Source organism: Cuculus canorus, chromosome 2 (genome assembly GCF_017976375.1).
Source record: "Cuculus canorus isolate bCucCan1 chromosome 2, bCucCan1.pri, whole genome shotgun sequence".
NCBI classification, from domain to species: Eukaryota; Metazoa; Chordata; class Aves; order Cuculiformes; family Cuculidae; genus Cuculus; species Cuculus canorus.
This window is the reverse complement of record NC_071402.1, coordinates 145,415,395-145,430,141: the sequence shown is the minus strand read 5'-3', so window position 1 is coordinate 145,430,141 and position 14,747 is coordinate 145,415,395. Positions and strand designations below refer to the sequence as shown.

Below are 14,747 nucleotides of genomic sequence, written 5' to 3'. Positions count from 1 at the left end.
ACACACACTAAGAAAAAAGAATACAGAGTGTAATAGTATGAGGACATCTACACACAGTTCACAAATTCCCTTTGATATTGGGGACAGCCTCCGAATAACAGTGTCAGTGCTATGTCCTTCACACACAATCTTGACTGTGGAATTTGCTGTCCTTTACTTCCATTTTTTCAATCAAAATCCACAGGATGTGACAAGGAAAACTCCCACACTTTGCACTGACTTAACGATGATCATTTATTCATCTGGAGTCCTCTTAGAAAGAAATAACTCCTCCCCGGATTTTCCTCTGTTTGAATTCCAGGGGAGAAATTATTAAGTAGTGGCTCACCTAATGGATTATGAAAGCAGAAAAAGGGATGAGGGGTTACACATTAATCTCTGACTGGCTAGTCTGGTCAATAGCAAACTAATTGGAAAAGTCAGAGACTTGGTCCATGATTTAGAGAAGCTGTGTTTAAGAGAAAAAGGATTCTGAATTTCCAATAAGATTTTGATTTAAATCCAAAGAATGCACAAGTGGTTAGGAAAAGGAGGCAGATACTTGTTCTTCTGTCTGCAGGAGATATCTCTTGGGCTAGTTCAAGTGTATTGATTTTTTTTTAATCAATTTTTGCAAAGCCTGTTTTAACTTTAACTGCTGAAAGAGGTAGGTACTTGGAGAAACAAGCATTACAATATTAGAAAGAGGATCAGCAGAGGTCGTAGGGGCCAAAAGCAACTCAATTAAAAGATGACATTGCTATGAACATGTAAAATTGCCTGGTTTGGACTGTGTGCTGCCTATGAGGATAGCTTCTAAATCTGAAACATTCTTACCTGTGGTAGTCATCACGATTATTTTCAGTTACTGCTTTTATAAATTATAATGGATTCAATGCATGCACACAGTGGACTGCCCTGGATTTATGAAGGATCCCAAAAATAAGGTTATCATACACACTTAATGTCAGGCAGCTCTGTTATTTCTTAGTGATTCTATCAATCGCTCTTCTGGAACCACTTTTCTTTCAATAATAATAAGCATTTTAATAATAATAAATGTTCTCACAACAAGCATTTTCATTCTGAACTTTACCTACAACCATAGAATATCCCAAAAAATGAGTTACCAACTCTGTCTTTCTACATTGTTTATCTACATTTGCTTACGCTGACCTTCCTTTGGAAAGAATTCTCTCTCCAGAGTAGTTTACATTTACCTAAACTGGAACAAAGTGGCCTGATAAAAATATGGCTTGTCAAATTCCAGCTTGAACTTAGACTTGCGGCTCAGGTCTGCTTCCTTCCCTCTCCACACCCAGTAATATTTTCTTTCTCTAATTCAAATATTTTCAGTTCCATTTAATGTTCCCTTTCTCAACACTTCACTTCCTCATTAATGCACAGAACAACATATGGTTTGAAATATTTGCCCTGTGGTCATCCACAAAACTCAGATAAGCAATGTCAGTGCTAAATGATGATCTCCAAGGCTTAGTTGTCTGAGACTTGGACCATGTGCATTCAATTTTCTGAATTTTCAGAGATGTTTCTTCACAACCTTGGCAAAGTTCAAGCCACCGTGGTGTTACTGAATTCCCTGCAAGTTTCTGAGCATTCCAGCTATATTTTGTCTACACCATTTAAAATTAGACTCTTACTAACTGTGACACCCGCCACAAGGTATTCAGTTCAGTTATTTTCGTATCAATAAAACCAGACATGCTGGAAGTGAGACACATTAAACCAGAATAGTTCATAAAGATGAAGTATGTAAGCCACTATTCTCGTTGTGAGGACAGTATCTGCCACAGGCCCTCCAGACACAAGGTCCATGCAGCACCAGAACGGGATCTAAACTACACTGCCTCTATGTTCACTCACACTATATCCAGCTGCTGCAGAGTGATTTTCAGTTCACTTGGTGAAAGCCAGATTTCTGTTCTTCAAGCTCAGATAGTGACACAGCATCGATGTGATTCTTGTTATGCTCTAGTGCAACCCACAGGTGATATTTAAACCATGTTATCTATCTGTAATGTGAAAGAACAGGTTTAGCACTCTCCTCCTGCTGTTCCCTTTCTTCCTTCCCTTTCCCAGTCCTGGTGTCAGCATATAGAGAGGGCATCGAGGCCTCACAGCCTTACACCTTGCGAGCATTTTGCACAGGAGGCAAGACGTGAGATGTTCTTATAAACTCAGGATGTGGGACATTACTCCCGTGGAAACTCAGGCAATCTTCTTCAGAAAGTCTGCTTCACGTGAAGAACACTAGATGGCACACAACAACCATTGTATTATTCCTTTTTTCCAAAAAAATTGGTGTTGAAGCATCAGCCTGGAATGTGACTAAAGGAGTGAGGGCAAAACATGAGTTTAAGTAAGCTATAAAAACCCACTGGGAAGATAACCTTTCCAATAAAATCTCACCCTGCTTCCTCCATCAGAATTATTATTTTTCTATTTATAACACTGTCTAACTTGGCAACTTCAGAAAGTAAACACAGATTTTTATTTGGCAGGTTGTTGAGAAGCAAGGGAATACTGCCATTTCAGTACAATATAAATAATAGAGTGGCATGCAAAGTAAAGCCCACTTGGCTCAGCAACCTCTACAATTCAAAAGATAACTGCTGGGATGAGATTCAAGTGATAAAATAACCTATCAAAGGGAGTCTGTTAAAGGATCTGTGCTTCACGTCGTAAGTAAAATCAAATCCTTACTTCCAATCTTTATAAACCAATAAGTATTTTTCCTTTGTCCTAAGAGATGTAAAAGCCCAGAGAAACAGATACATTTTGCTATTTCAACTTCTTGTACTTATTGCGTCAGTGCTTAGCGTGGTTCTATTTTAATTTGGGACGGGGTGGGGGGGAGGAAATACCTCATAAACATAATTTTGATCAAAAGAATCCTCTATATTCTGTCATTCATAAAAACACAGCATATAATAAGGAAAAACATTCACAGGACTCTTCACACTTCTTTTCCAAGGCGTTGAAGCAATCAGTTCCCGATGCCACTTCAGATTCATCACATCAGCATAAAGTGGTGCAGCTCCTGCACACAGGCGAAGTTATGGTTTAACAGAAAAGATGTGAACTTTCAACTTCCTGCTAACAGGTGGTAATTGGCATGACTTCTTTGGAAAACAGAACCACGTCCATGATTACCCAAGATAGGTCCCCTTTTACACTCACCTAACCAGGAAGCTGTAAACATCAATTTACTGGCAGAAGGGTGTAAATGCCTCCTTGCTTGTATTAATAAAAAGTAGCTGACGTAGGGGTAGGGAAGAGAGACTTAGCTCTTAATCATTCCCCTCCTCAGATGCGGGCTGGAAGGAGATCTAATGGCCCCCTAGTTTCGTTCTTCTGCAAAAGCAACCTCAAGCTGCAGAGTCAAGACCAGTATAAAGCACCCACCAGGTTAAGAAGTGACTCATCTAAAGAGAAAGGGCCTTTAGTGGTAACCAGAGTCCCTGGCAGAGGTGACTGTTGGGGTTTTTTCGACTTTCATTTCCGTTCATGTATTTTTGCATGTTTTGCATTTCATGTTACCTGTTTTCAACTGTGTGAATAAGTGGGTTTGGGTATTTTTTTAACTCTGGTTTGTGTCCAGAATAGTTTCTGAGTAACTGGTTGAACCTTATGGTATTTCAGTCTTCCAGGATGGTAATCCTAAAAAAAACCCAGCGTCTTGGACATCTCTCCCCTACTTCGTCTCTTTGCCTCATATAATAAAGCATGTTTCCACAAAGTTGCAGGGGCCATTCTGAGATGGAAAAGTAGATGCGTTGAGTGAAGAATTCATGCCTGCAAGTATCATTAACCTAGAAAGTTCTGTGGTATTAGATTAGAGTGAGGGAACACTTAAATTCATGGGATTTTTAAGGGACATGTAATAGCAATTACTGATATCTTATTTTTCAGTTTTAAATTGAACTCCTTTCCTACCAAATACTGCTGCCAGTTTAAGTTAAATAATACCTGTTTCAAGGATGTCATGGTAAGAAAACTGATGAAAATTTTTGAATACTTTGTAAATCTGGCTTACAGGAAATACACTTCCAAAAATACTATTGCAAACTCGTGAGTGTGTTTTGACTATTTGCTGTAACAGCTGCATATAATTAAGGGATGGAAAGGAGCTAAGCATATGTAAACAGCTCTCCCATCTTTTGTAAAGATTCATAAATTTTTGTGTCACTTGGAATTGTAGTTGCTGAGTTTTTTGCTTGAAATGAATGGTATTTTTATTGGATTCATTATTTATCCAAAAGATTTCGTGTGAGATATCAGCTGAAGTTAAGCCATCCATATAACCACTTCTTCCCTATTTCTTTCACAATGAATATTTCATGCTACAACTTAATCTCATAAAATCCTTAGTTCTTCGAAACCAGATTTTTAACAGCATCTCATGGGAACAGCAGTTTGATGAAGAGTGATTGCAAGCTTCCTAACAGTATGGGAAAGACAGAACATATCTATTCCAAGCACAGGGACGGAGAGTGAGAAGAAACTGCAGGGGGCGGAATCCTGTGCTTGGGATCAGTTTAATGCCAATCCACCCCTAACACTATAAGAGCTACACTAGTGCCTCCCCAAGACGCTTACCAGTTCCACTTGTACCGGGCTGATGGGAAATAAATGAAACAACAAAGAGCCATTCCTTTACAAAGGCATTGAGGTCTCAGAGTCAGAAGCCTGCCAGTCTGTCTGAAAATCCCCCTGGAGTCTTCAACATACACACACCTACATACTTTTAACTAACCTTCTACAGTAATTCTTGGAATTGATCTTAGGACCTTAGCAGCACCTTAATAAAATTACATATAAATTAAATGTTAATATTTTTAATAACATCTTACCTACACATATCCTATAATTCTACTTGATATTTCATTCTATCTACTGTACAAGAAAAAGTAAAATGTGACTTGGTCGGAGTCCAGAGGAAACAAAAGCAGACTGGAAATGGGAGCAGTGTGATCTAGGCTGTAAACTGGCAACAGGCTTCAAGCTGTAAATCGCAAACACTAAAAGAACATGCAAGGGCTGTGGTGGGCTTCCCATCAGTTGAGGTTTTCAAGCAAAGAGTGAAAAGCTCTCTGAAAGATGTACTTTATTCCAACTGGCATCTATGCAAAGCTTGTGTTATGTAGGAGATAAACTAGATGATCTCAAGAAACCCTTATGGCTTTACAGTCTATGAATAAAGAGCCTCTTTCACTGTAACAGACTCTATTTCAGCTACTTAGGACCAAACGTGGTGTTAGCTGGACTGCTACAAAGCAGGAATTGTGTCAGATGCTTCTAATGCTGCAAAGGGCCCTGCAGAACACAATGAGGGACAAGTGTGTGAAAGGAGTTCTTTCAGGGCCTCATCAGGTCAGTTGTTGGAGCACAAAGCAGTACTGAGTAAAGAATTACAATATCTTTGTTCTGTCCTCACGTTATGAATCCTTTTCATGGACATACCCTGGACTCATTAAATGTGATATTTAAATGGCTGCACAAACATGAAGTCTTCCAAGATTGGGGAGAGGTACACAGGTCTTCCGTTTCACCATTTCATATAATAATGACTGCTTGGGGGGATTCTGAACAGAGCTGACCTTGGTTTCTTTCAGACTCAGAAGTAGAGCAGAAGAATGATTCATTTTTAAAGGGTAGAAGAGAAACACTGATAGGTTGTCTGCTCTGAACTCCAAATCAGAGAAAAATTGCTTTGCTAGTAGAAGTTAATAGGTATAAGGGTCTAGACAACAGAAAAGCTGAGCTGCCAAAAAAGATCACATCTGACAAAGAAAAGCACTTTATTTCTTATTATAAAAATGAAAACAATTTCATTGATGTAATCAGCAGCAACTTGATTCTAGGAAGCGTTTTTATCAGTGTTTTTGATATCCTAAATGGTGAACGCGAGTTGGCTTGAAGAAACCCCAAGTATGTATTGACTGTAGCTTCTGCAGTATTTTTGGCTAATATGCAGATATGCATAAAATAGCTCTTCCCCATCTACTTCAGATATTACAAGGAACATAACCATGACACCACAGAGCTCAACTCCAGTTAACCACAGAACCACCCTAGGCGTGTACAGCAAACCATTCTGTGTTTCATTTGGCCATTTCTATAGAGCTCTCAGTAACCAAGCTAATTTCAATTGGAAACCAGCTCAGATAATCTTCATTTAATGCTAGTTACAGCAGTCACTGAACTGCGGGCATACTCGGAGTAGCTGGTGATAAAATACAAAGTAATTCTGAACAAAATAATTCTGAGCTGGAACAGAGAAGAGTACACATCCAAGAGGAAAACTGTTATGTCCCATTTAAAATATTTATTTAAGATCTAGAAGAGGGATAAACAGTACATTTTGAAATGAAAATTATGCTAATTTAGAATGGGTGGCATATCTACAACTCACATAAATCACCATTTATTTCTGGAACGTAAAAATTTCTCAAGCAGAAATGTTTGCTCTCACAAAACCCAAATTCTTGTCTTGTTTACTGGAGTAAAATTCAGTTCAAAGGTTACTTCTTGATGTCTTTCAAAAATAAGCATATTAGATATGTCCTTCTTGATGTAGCTTTGCTTTATGGGTGTTTATGTTTCTTCTGTTCATTAACATCAAGAATAAACACCAAAGTCCTCAGTTTAGCAAGGCAAAATCTAGGGAAAAGCAGAAAAGGAACTGTCTCAGTTCAGGCTGGATTTTAGGCATGCACATTCTTTCTCTCACTTTTTTTTACCCTCTGGCCGACAGTGCCACACCACTTCATGAGTAAGAGCTTCCTCTTTGTTTCTGCACCCTCATTTCCTGCTGCTTCCATCCTGTAAGCCTCCTTCAGGATTTTCAAAGTATTTTTCCACTCAGGCTGAGAGAATGCATTGAACTGAACAGATGGGGGTGGGGGAGATGATGTGGAAGAAGAAATAGAAAAGGAAATAAGAGAGGAAAAGGTGAGAAGAAATGGAAAAAGAAAAGGCAGGTATAAATGAAATTGAGAAAATGGGGAGAAGGTATGTGAATGAACGTAAGAATGAGTAGAGTGGTGAACAGCAAAGTAGAAGCAAAGGGGAGGTTCTACTGCTTCCCATAATTTCTGAATACTACTCCATGGAATTAAAAACAACCAACACTCACTCTAATATTCATTATTAGTAAGAAAATTAAAACAAGTCATTTCTCTAAAATCTAGCTGAGCCTGTAGTGTTGTATAATTCAGACAAATCCTTCAAACCCTGATGCTACATTGGGAGCTAAACAGAAATAAAAATGTCCCTCTGCACGCAGAGGTTCTAAGGTGGATTTAATGAATAACTAAGGAGCACACCTCTGAATGCAGGTCTTAAGAAAGCCTCACACTACACAATTTCATGTCTTAAAAACAGGTAACTTCATGGTGCAGCTGCATCTCCAACATTGTGTGGATTTCAAATACTCCAATGAAAAAATGGAATGGCTACTAGAACCAAAATTCATTTAAGACTGTCTTAGAAGGCAGGACAGAGATCATTACTGATCTCACATCTTCATCTCAACAGTGCAGACTTCATATAACTTCAAATATATTCACTGAATAAGTTACAGGGTTGAGATATTCCAGTTAATTCTTTTTAAATAGAAAAAATAGACTTTCTGTACATGTGAAAATTTATGTCTAAAACTAAAAAAACATGCCCCCAAGCAGTTTCCTGTGCAGCTTCTGTACATAATTCGCACAACAAGACTGCAAACATAGCTTTGGGGTTTGTTTTGCACTGTACTGCAATCATTTAGTTTGAGAAGGTTTCTCATTTTCCTAGAAAGGGACTAGGAAGTAAAGCCACAAACATTTTCAAGACTCAACCCTTTCCAGGCAAGCTACTCCAAAAAAAGAAAAATAAGGGGAAGGGCAGTTTCTCCTCTGCTCACAGATCAGGTTAGTCAAGTGGACAAGTCCATTCTAGTAGTATGCAAGGATGTCTGAACATGCACCAGCAACCTGCATACTGAATCCTGGGCTGGTAAGCACTCTTCAACACTAGGATATGCTTCTCTCTTTCATCAGCATTTACAGAAAAGTGCAAAGTAATATCTCTGCCACATTTTAGAACAGAACAGAGGCATCAAATGGGACAATTGATGCTAATCAGCATTTTCCATCAACAACTGTTTCCTAGAGCTCTAGATAAACTGAATACCCAGGGCTGTGCTACCTACGCATTTGCTGAGTAGATACAAGCTGAAGCTGGCTCCCTTCATGCAGGCCTTATTCTGCAGCCAGGTATGCAGCTCTGCAGAGCCCTCCAGGCTCTGGATTTCCATCATCCTGTCTCTCCAGGCTTCATTTCTACAGACACAGCTGCATGATCAGGGTCTTAGGCTGCAATTATCTCAGGGCATGGATGGTACCTTCCTTTTATTCTTATTTTCTGTCTGTAGACTGCCATCATATAAATGACGCCAATAACAAATTTGTTTCTTCCTAGTGAATATTGAGCATGAGTCTTTTCATTATTTCTACTGCATGCTTCCATCTGGAGTATTCCAGAGGACTCTGTAAATGATGAGGCATAAGGATTTTATTTCCAGAGTCTCTTGTACAAAGCAATAAGTTGGGAAATATTTTCCTTGTACCTGTCCAAAAATATGGTTTTGCTCTAATTTATTCTTGATTCTAGTATAAGCTCTTGGATGCTCCTAGAAAATTCCTCTCCCTCCTTGATGCCAGTGCCCTTTGAATACTTGTAGGAATTAATCCATCTCTCTCCACTTTCTAGCCAAATTCTGCATATTCTCATCGTTTCATTTTCTTACACAGATTGCAACCAAAACTCAGCAGAGGGACAGAAATCTCTTCAGAAAATTCAGTGCCTACAAATTCTATCAAAACAGGCAGAGGAGGGAAATCTGTCAAATTTCTTCACAGAGGCAAAGGCTACAAGATCAGCTGATGTACCAGTCGGCAGCAGAAGATGTATTTGGAAGTAAATCTACAGGAACAGGGAATATATTATTGCTCAACAGCAGAAGAAGCTTCAACAAGGCTTTGTCCTTGCACACCAAACCAATGTCAGAATGATGATACCACAGGCACAGAACCTATTGCTGTGTCTCCAACAATGATCAGTAGCCTGGGGAAGAACCAGAACAAGGAGACACCCACTTCCCCAGAAGTCTTGCTCTGGAGCCATATGGACGAGGGTCACATTTGCTGTTTCTGCTGAAAGCAAGCCCCAGTGAGCCAGTACCTGCATCACAATTTCTATGAAGGGACAGAAAAGTAAAACTCTGTTTACAAGCTCTATTAAAATTGTTATTTAAGCTAAAATTAGCCCAAGGTCACACTACAAGATAGCATCTCCTACCTCCGCATTGGTGCCATAGCAAAAGCAGAGGAATTTAAGCTAAAAGTAATTAGAAGGGCATTTCTGCAACCAAGTTTTGTCAAAAAAAAAGAAATCTGCATTGTTGAATATGAAATGGTCTATCTGGAATAGTTTTTATTTCCAGGCCTTTGCCAAAGCCAGGGCTTCTGAGGAAGCCCAGCAGATGTGGGCTGGACACCACCACAGGAAGCAAAGCGTTACAGCCCTGTCATCAGGTCTGTGGTGGGAGACACGCAGGTTCAGAAACTTCTGGCTCACCAAAATGTTTTCAAAAAATTGTATATTTTTTTAAATAGAAGTGTTGGAAATGGAAAGTCATCTTTTTAATCAGTTGCGGTAAACTCAGCTGACACTATCTCCGTACTGATGTACAGCTCTTCACTACTGGACTCAATTTAGTGCAGAGATGAAGAAGAATATTGGATTTTCAGGTCTGTTGGCACGATTTCAATTTTCAGATTGGGGATGAACTCTTTTTTTTCCTTTCTTCCTGCCCAAGAAAACAACAGACACAAGGAAAGCCTACTGCCAGCTGTGCTTTTCCCTACTCTCCAGCAGAGAATCGGAGAAAGCTTTGGCTTGGAAGGGACCTTCACAGGTCATCTACTCCAACCACCCTGTAGAAGCAGGGATGTCTTTAACTAGAGGATTGGTGTCTCTGTATACTAAACGTAGGTATTGTTAATTGTTTCTTAAAAGTTGCTACCTCTTCTTTTCCAATTATTTGTGAGTGAAGAATTCTGACTTGTTTTATGAAATCCAATTTTAAAACAATTTTGGCAACGTTTAGCGGAAAAAAAATCATACCGTAACCACTCACTTAACAGTGTTAAAATGAGACAACCCCACATGAAGCAATGCTGCCCTGCCTTGCAGAAATATTGCCCAGAGGAAATACACACCACACCTATTGTACAGTTTCTATCATCAGAAGTCTCTGCAAGAACCTTTAGGGCACTGTTTTCTTTCACCGTCTATACAACTGAGTAAATAAAAAAATGAGAAAGTAGTTCTGTATTATTAGAATAGAAAATTAAACGAAAATTTAACACTAAATAGTTATTTAAGGTATTAGGGAAAAAAACCCCACCCAGTTCCATCATGTGAAATATAATTGTTCTATAGTTTCTGCACTTTCCGTTTTTGTTCCTTATACCGCTATTACATTAAAAATATACTCTGGCTAAGGTACCAAACCTTGCAGGGAACTCTAGATTTAGGAGCGCAGAAGAAAATGAGCCTAGCACTTGCAAAAACAGCTGCTCAGGATATCATGCAAAACCAGAACCAAGCTTGGTTTTGACTAATTTTCCTTTTCAGTATTACAATTTAAGCCAGTCTACAAGGCCAAAGGACTAAATGGGTTTATGAAACTGTTACGACCAAATTGGTAATTTCTGGTAGTCATCTCTTCTGGGTCAAGTTCATGGACTTATTAAGGACCTAAACAAAATCATCTGCACAGTAGAAATGTGAAGGGAAAGACTTGGAAGTCTGTCAGGGAAGAAACCATGGATTTACACTTAATAGATTCAGTGGTTACAATGGAGATGTGGATGAGGACAACAGCTGCAAACAGAGCCGACACCCCCAAGTTTCCATAGAGTTTCCACCAAGCCCTGTTATTTATTCAGAAGCTATTTTCCAGGAAAACAGCCAGCCAGCCTGCAGAAGTGTTTTCAAGAAAGTAATTTTCAAAGGATGGAGAAACAACAGAATAAGGAGTCCACAGATATCAGCTGGCCAGGTTTTTCTATGGGGTTACCCAATTTGCGTGTTTGAATAATAATTTCAGTCTGGTGGTAGTCTGTTAAACAGGTCTGACATAAAAAAATAATAATAAAAAAAAGACTGTGCCTGCAACTCTTTTTATTTAACAAATTAATAAAATCAACTACTATCACCTTCAAAATAGCTCCCCTCTGAGGTGACACACGGCTGCATACAATGCTGCAACATTTAGAGCAATTCCACAGAGCATTTTCTGAAAAGCTTCTGAGGTTCTCCACCATATTTGCTTTCACATTTTCTACCAACACAAAATGGGTTCCTTTGAGCACCAACTTGACCTTTGGGAAGAGGGAACCAGATGTCACGAATAGAGTACTCAAGCACACTGATGTTGTTATCGGCTAAAAACTGTTTCACAGACAAAGTATTGGGGGCTGGTGCACACTGACATTTTCCGACCAAGGGTAAGAAAACGTCTATATTTGAACACACATCCACTCATACTGAGTGAAGTGATCAAGCTGAGCCTTGTCTCATTGTGACATGTTCTATAATCACCCCTTTGTCTCTCCCCTCCTGCTTTTGGTTCCCAAGCTATAGGGTTAGTCTTGTAAGGGGGTTGTGTTGGACCTCGTATATGCAATATTTCTACTTTGTATGGCCAAATATATTGCTACCCTATTTGCTCATATTTTAACCCTGTTTAATATAGAAACATGAAATTCCATGACTAGAAACAGGTGTGTGCATATGTGTCCTAGAGTGTTTGGACCCTTTAGTGGATTTCCAGCAAATGTGGAAAGAGATGAGACATCAATATTTTTGGTTGCCCGAGGAATATTTTTTACAGAAGAATGTATCTTGAACTACCCTACAGCACTTTTTTTTGTTTTTCGCTTTTTTTAAAGGGATGTCTTTCTTCCTTCTCTGCCCTCAGATCTGCCCGGGTGAAACTTTAGTTCCAGGTGCTTCTTTCAAGCGCTCTGACAGCCTCATCCAAAGCCGGAGCTTTTGAACAGTGGATGAGGTAGAGTGAGAGGAGACATCAAGGAGACGTGAGATTGGGTCAGCAGCACCAGTAGCCAAAAAGACTACAGCAGCTGACCCACTGGGAAAACAGAGGCACAATGCTTTGGGCAGCCAGGGACGAACGGAGGCTGACAGCCCACAGCCTAGGCCAACAGTTTGTGTGGAGGCTGACCTGGGGTAGGGACATGAGGCATTGGGATTAGGAAAAGGGTTGTGAAATAAAAGCTTTGGCGATCATCATAGGACATTTCCTTGCCAAGGTAAGTCAAACCATGAGGCAAACAGTGTAAGCAGAGGGCTGCTGCACTATGCCATCAGCACAACAGCATCCTTCATGCTGTCAAAAATAATTTAGTTGCACAGCATACATTGATAGCAAATTGAAAGTTGTCACAGCTCCTGTAAACTGTGAGGAAAACATAAGGATACAAACGTTCAGCAAAATAGGCTTCACTACTTTTTCACAAACTCACATGCTCGCTAAGGTTCATGTTTTCACTAGAAAAATCAAGAACAGTGGTGGAATCCAAGAGCCACACGGTAGTAAAAGTCAGGAAAATTATCTATCAAAAATCTAGTGTAACTGATCTCATTTATTTCTAGAACTAATAGGTACACCGGGGGGTATGAAACATGAGAACTTAAATGCTGATGAGACGTGTCACTCTTCTCAGAGAATGTTCTTACAACACTGCTAAATAAATCAAAAGAACTATTTTTGTCCTGGATTTAGCCCATAAAGTTTAGCCTATACAGTTCTTCATTTAGATGAGTTATTTAAATATTCTGGATCAATACTGAAGCCAGATAGTATAGACAGTTATCACTTCTATACAGTCAAAGAAACAAGCTTTTTTAATGCAAAAGAGAAACTGATTACTTCCTAGAAGAGGATGAGAGCAGAAAAAATGAAAATCTTTATAAACCATATGCCTACACATATCTATGTGTTTCTGTATCCATGTATGTATATGTACAAACATAAAATATGAAGATTTAGATTCCATTCACACAATAATTAATCCACTTCTTTTCCCTCATTTCAAGAAATCTAAATCCAGAAAATTTTGTCTTTTATTTACCAGTACTGGAAAAAAAGGGAGCTGACAGGGGGTGACATCAAAAATTTAAGGAGCCAGATGCAAGAAGTTACATTCATTCTTCAGGCAGGAAACTGTTCTGTGCACTCTGTGCACTGGGAGGACGCTCTATCCCTGGATGTAAGCTTGGGAAATTAACCTTTAAATACCACATGCTGTGAGAAGCCAGTCAATAGACTCCTGCATGAAATTAACTGTATATTGTGAAGTGTGGTGGATGAGACCTCCTCTGTCATAGAGTAGATCATTTAACACAGCTGCCCTGGGATTTCCTTTTAGACATAAATTACATTTAAATAGGTGCCTAAATACTATTTTTCTTCTTCTACCAGTCTATCCATCATACTTCCTCCTTCAGTGACCAAAAGACTAAATCAAATTTCAGAGTACTGCAGAGTCAAACTGTAACAAACAATTTTTTTTTTAAAGACACACTAAAATACACAATTATGTCAAAACTTAGCATTTTCTTCAACAAGTGACTCAATAATTTCTGTGAAAAGATAAAACAATAAAGTGTGGACATTGAAAATCTGATCAATTAGCTCATTTTTTCTGTATTCCAGGTAAAACTTATTTCCAGAAATACCACACAGGTTTTAAGGCAGTAAGTCTCATAAGAAAAAGGGAGTAAGGTGATAAAACAAGCTCAGCATACAGATTTGTCAGTGCTGTGTCATTTGGTTTTACTCCAACAACTGAATCAGAGCAAAGGACAAACCTACTGTTGCAGATGAAGTGTCACAAGCAAATCTGGACCTTTTCCCACAGGTGAATCAAGTTCCTGTTTGCACTTGGAAGTCAAGAATATCCTTTAAGAGCACTACTGAAAAGAAAATGTCAGATAACAAGAATGACAACCTTCATTTTCAGTTCATGCCCATCTTTCTTCAATAAAAAATAAAAAACCTGCATGCAAACATTCTACTACCTTTATTCAGTTTACCTTCAGTAAAAAAGGACAAGGTGTAACAGATGAAATAGTTACAGAAACACACAAGGGCTGCCTGGTATAAAATTAAATTTTAAGTAAGAGAGAATAAACAAGTCACTTGAAAGCATTAGACATTTTATATAAATAAACCTGTGATGGTATCCAGTATCAGCTGAGATGTAGACATCATCTGCCCCAACCATGAGTCAGCTTGAGTCAGTTCAGTGTACTTTTATGGTACTAGCATAGTCAGAAAATAAAACTCAGTGGCACAAAAGAAGTCTCTGAAATATGGAACAAGTATTAGGGTGGGTAGGCATTCTCTACTGTAAGCTGGCAATGAAATTAGTGGAATAAATAAAATGCCAGCATACTTAGCATTTCTGTCTCTTTATTTTTAGCCCAAACGGGGGACTGAAATCAAGGCATAAAATGAAAGGCAAATCACATGCTCTTAAGGCCAAACAATTTGAAACTCTTTGTAAACTGTTCCTTTTGCACAGCACTTCTCCAACTGTGCAAAGAAGCACTGTGGCAATATGGATTCAGTAAACAGGGAATGCTTCCAGCTGTTTGTGTCCCTCCCA

General features: G+C 38.9%; 1 long non-coding RNA gene across 1 annotated transcript in view; it reads right to left on the bottom strand.

Moving 5' to 3' along the window:
• LOC128851530 (uncharacterized) overlaps positions 1 to 14,289 on the bottom strand; it is a 40,303-nt gene extending 26,014 nt beyond the window's left edge. The window contains exons 1-2 of the long non-coding RNA XR_008448898.1: positions 14,173 to 14,289; positions 13,952 to 14,052 (exon numbers count right to left, since the gene is read on the bottom strand). This is a non-coding gene — a long non-coding RNA (uncharacterized LOC128851530). The remainder of the gene's footprint in view (positions 1 to 13,951; positions 14,053 to 14,172) is intronic.
• Positions 14,290 to 14,747: the final 458 nt, after the last annotated feature.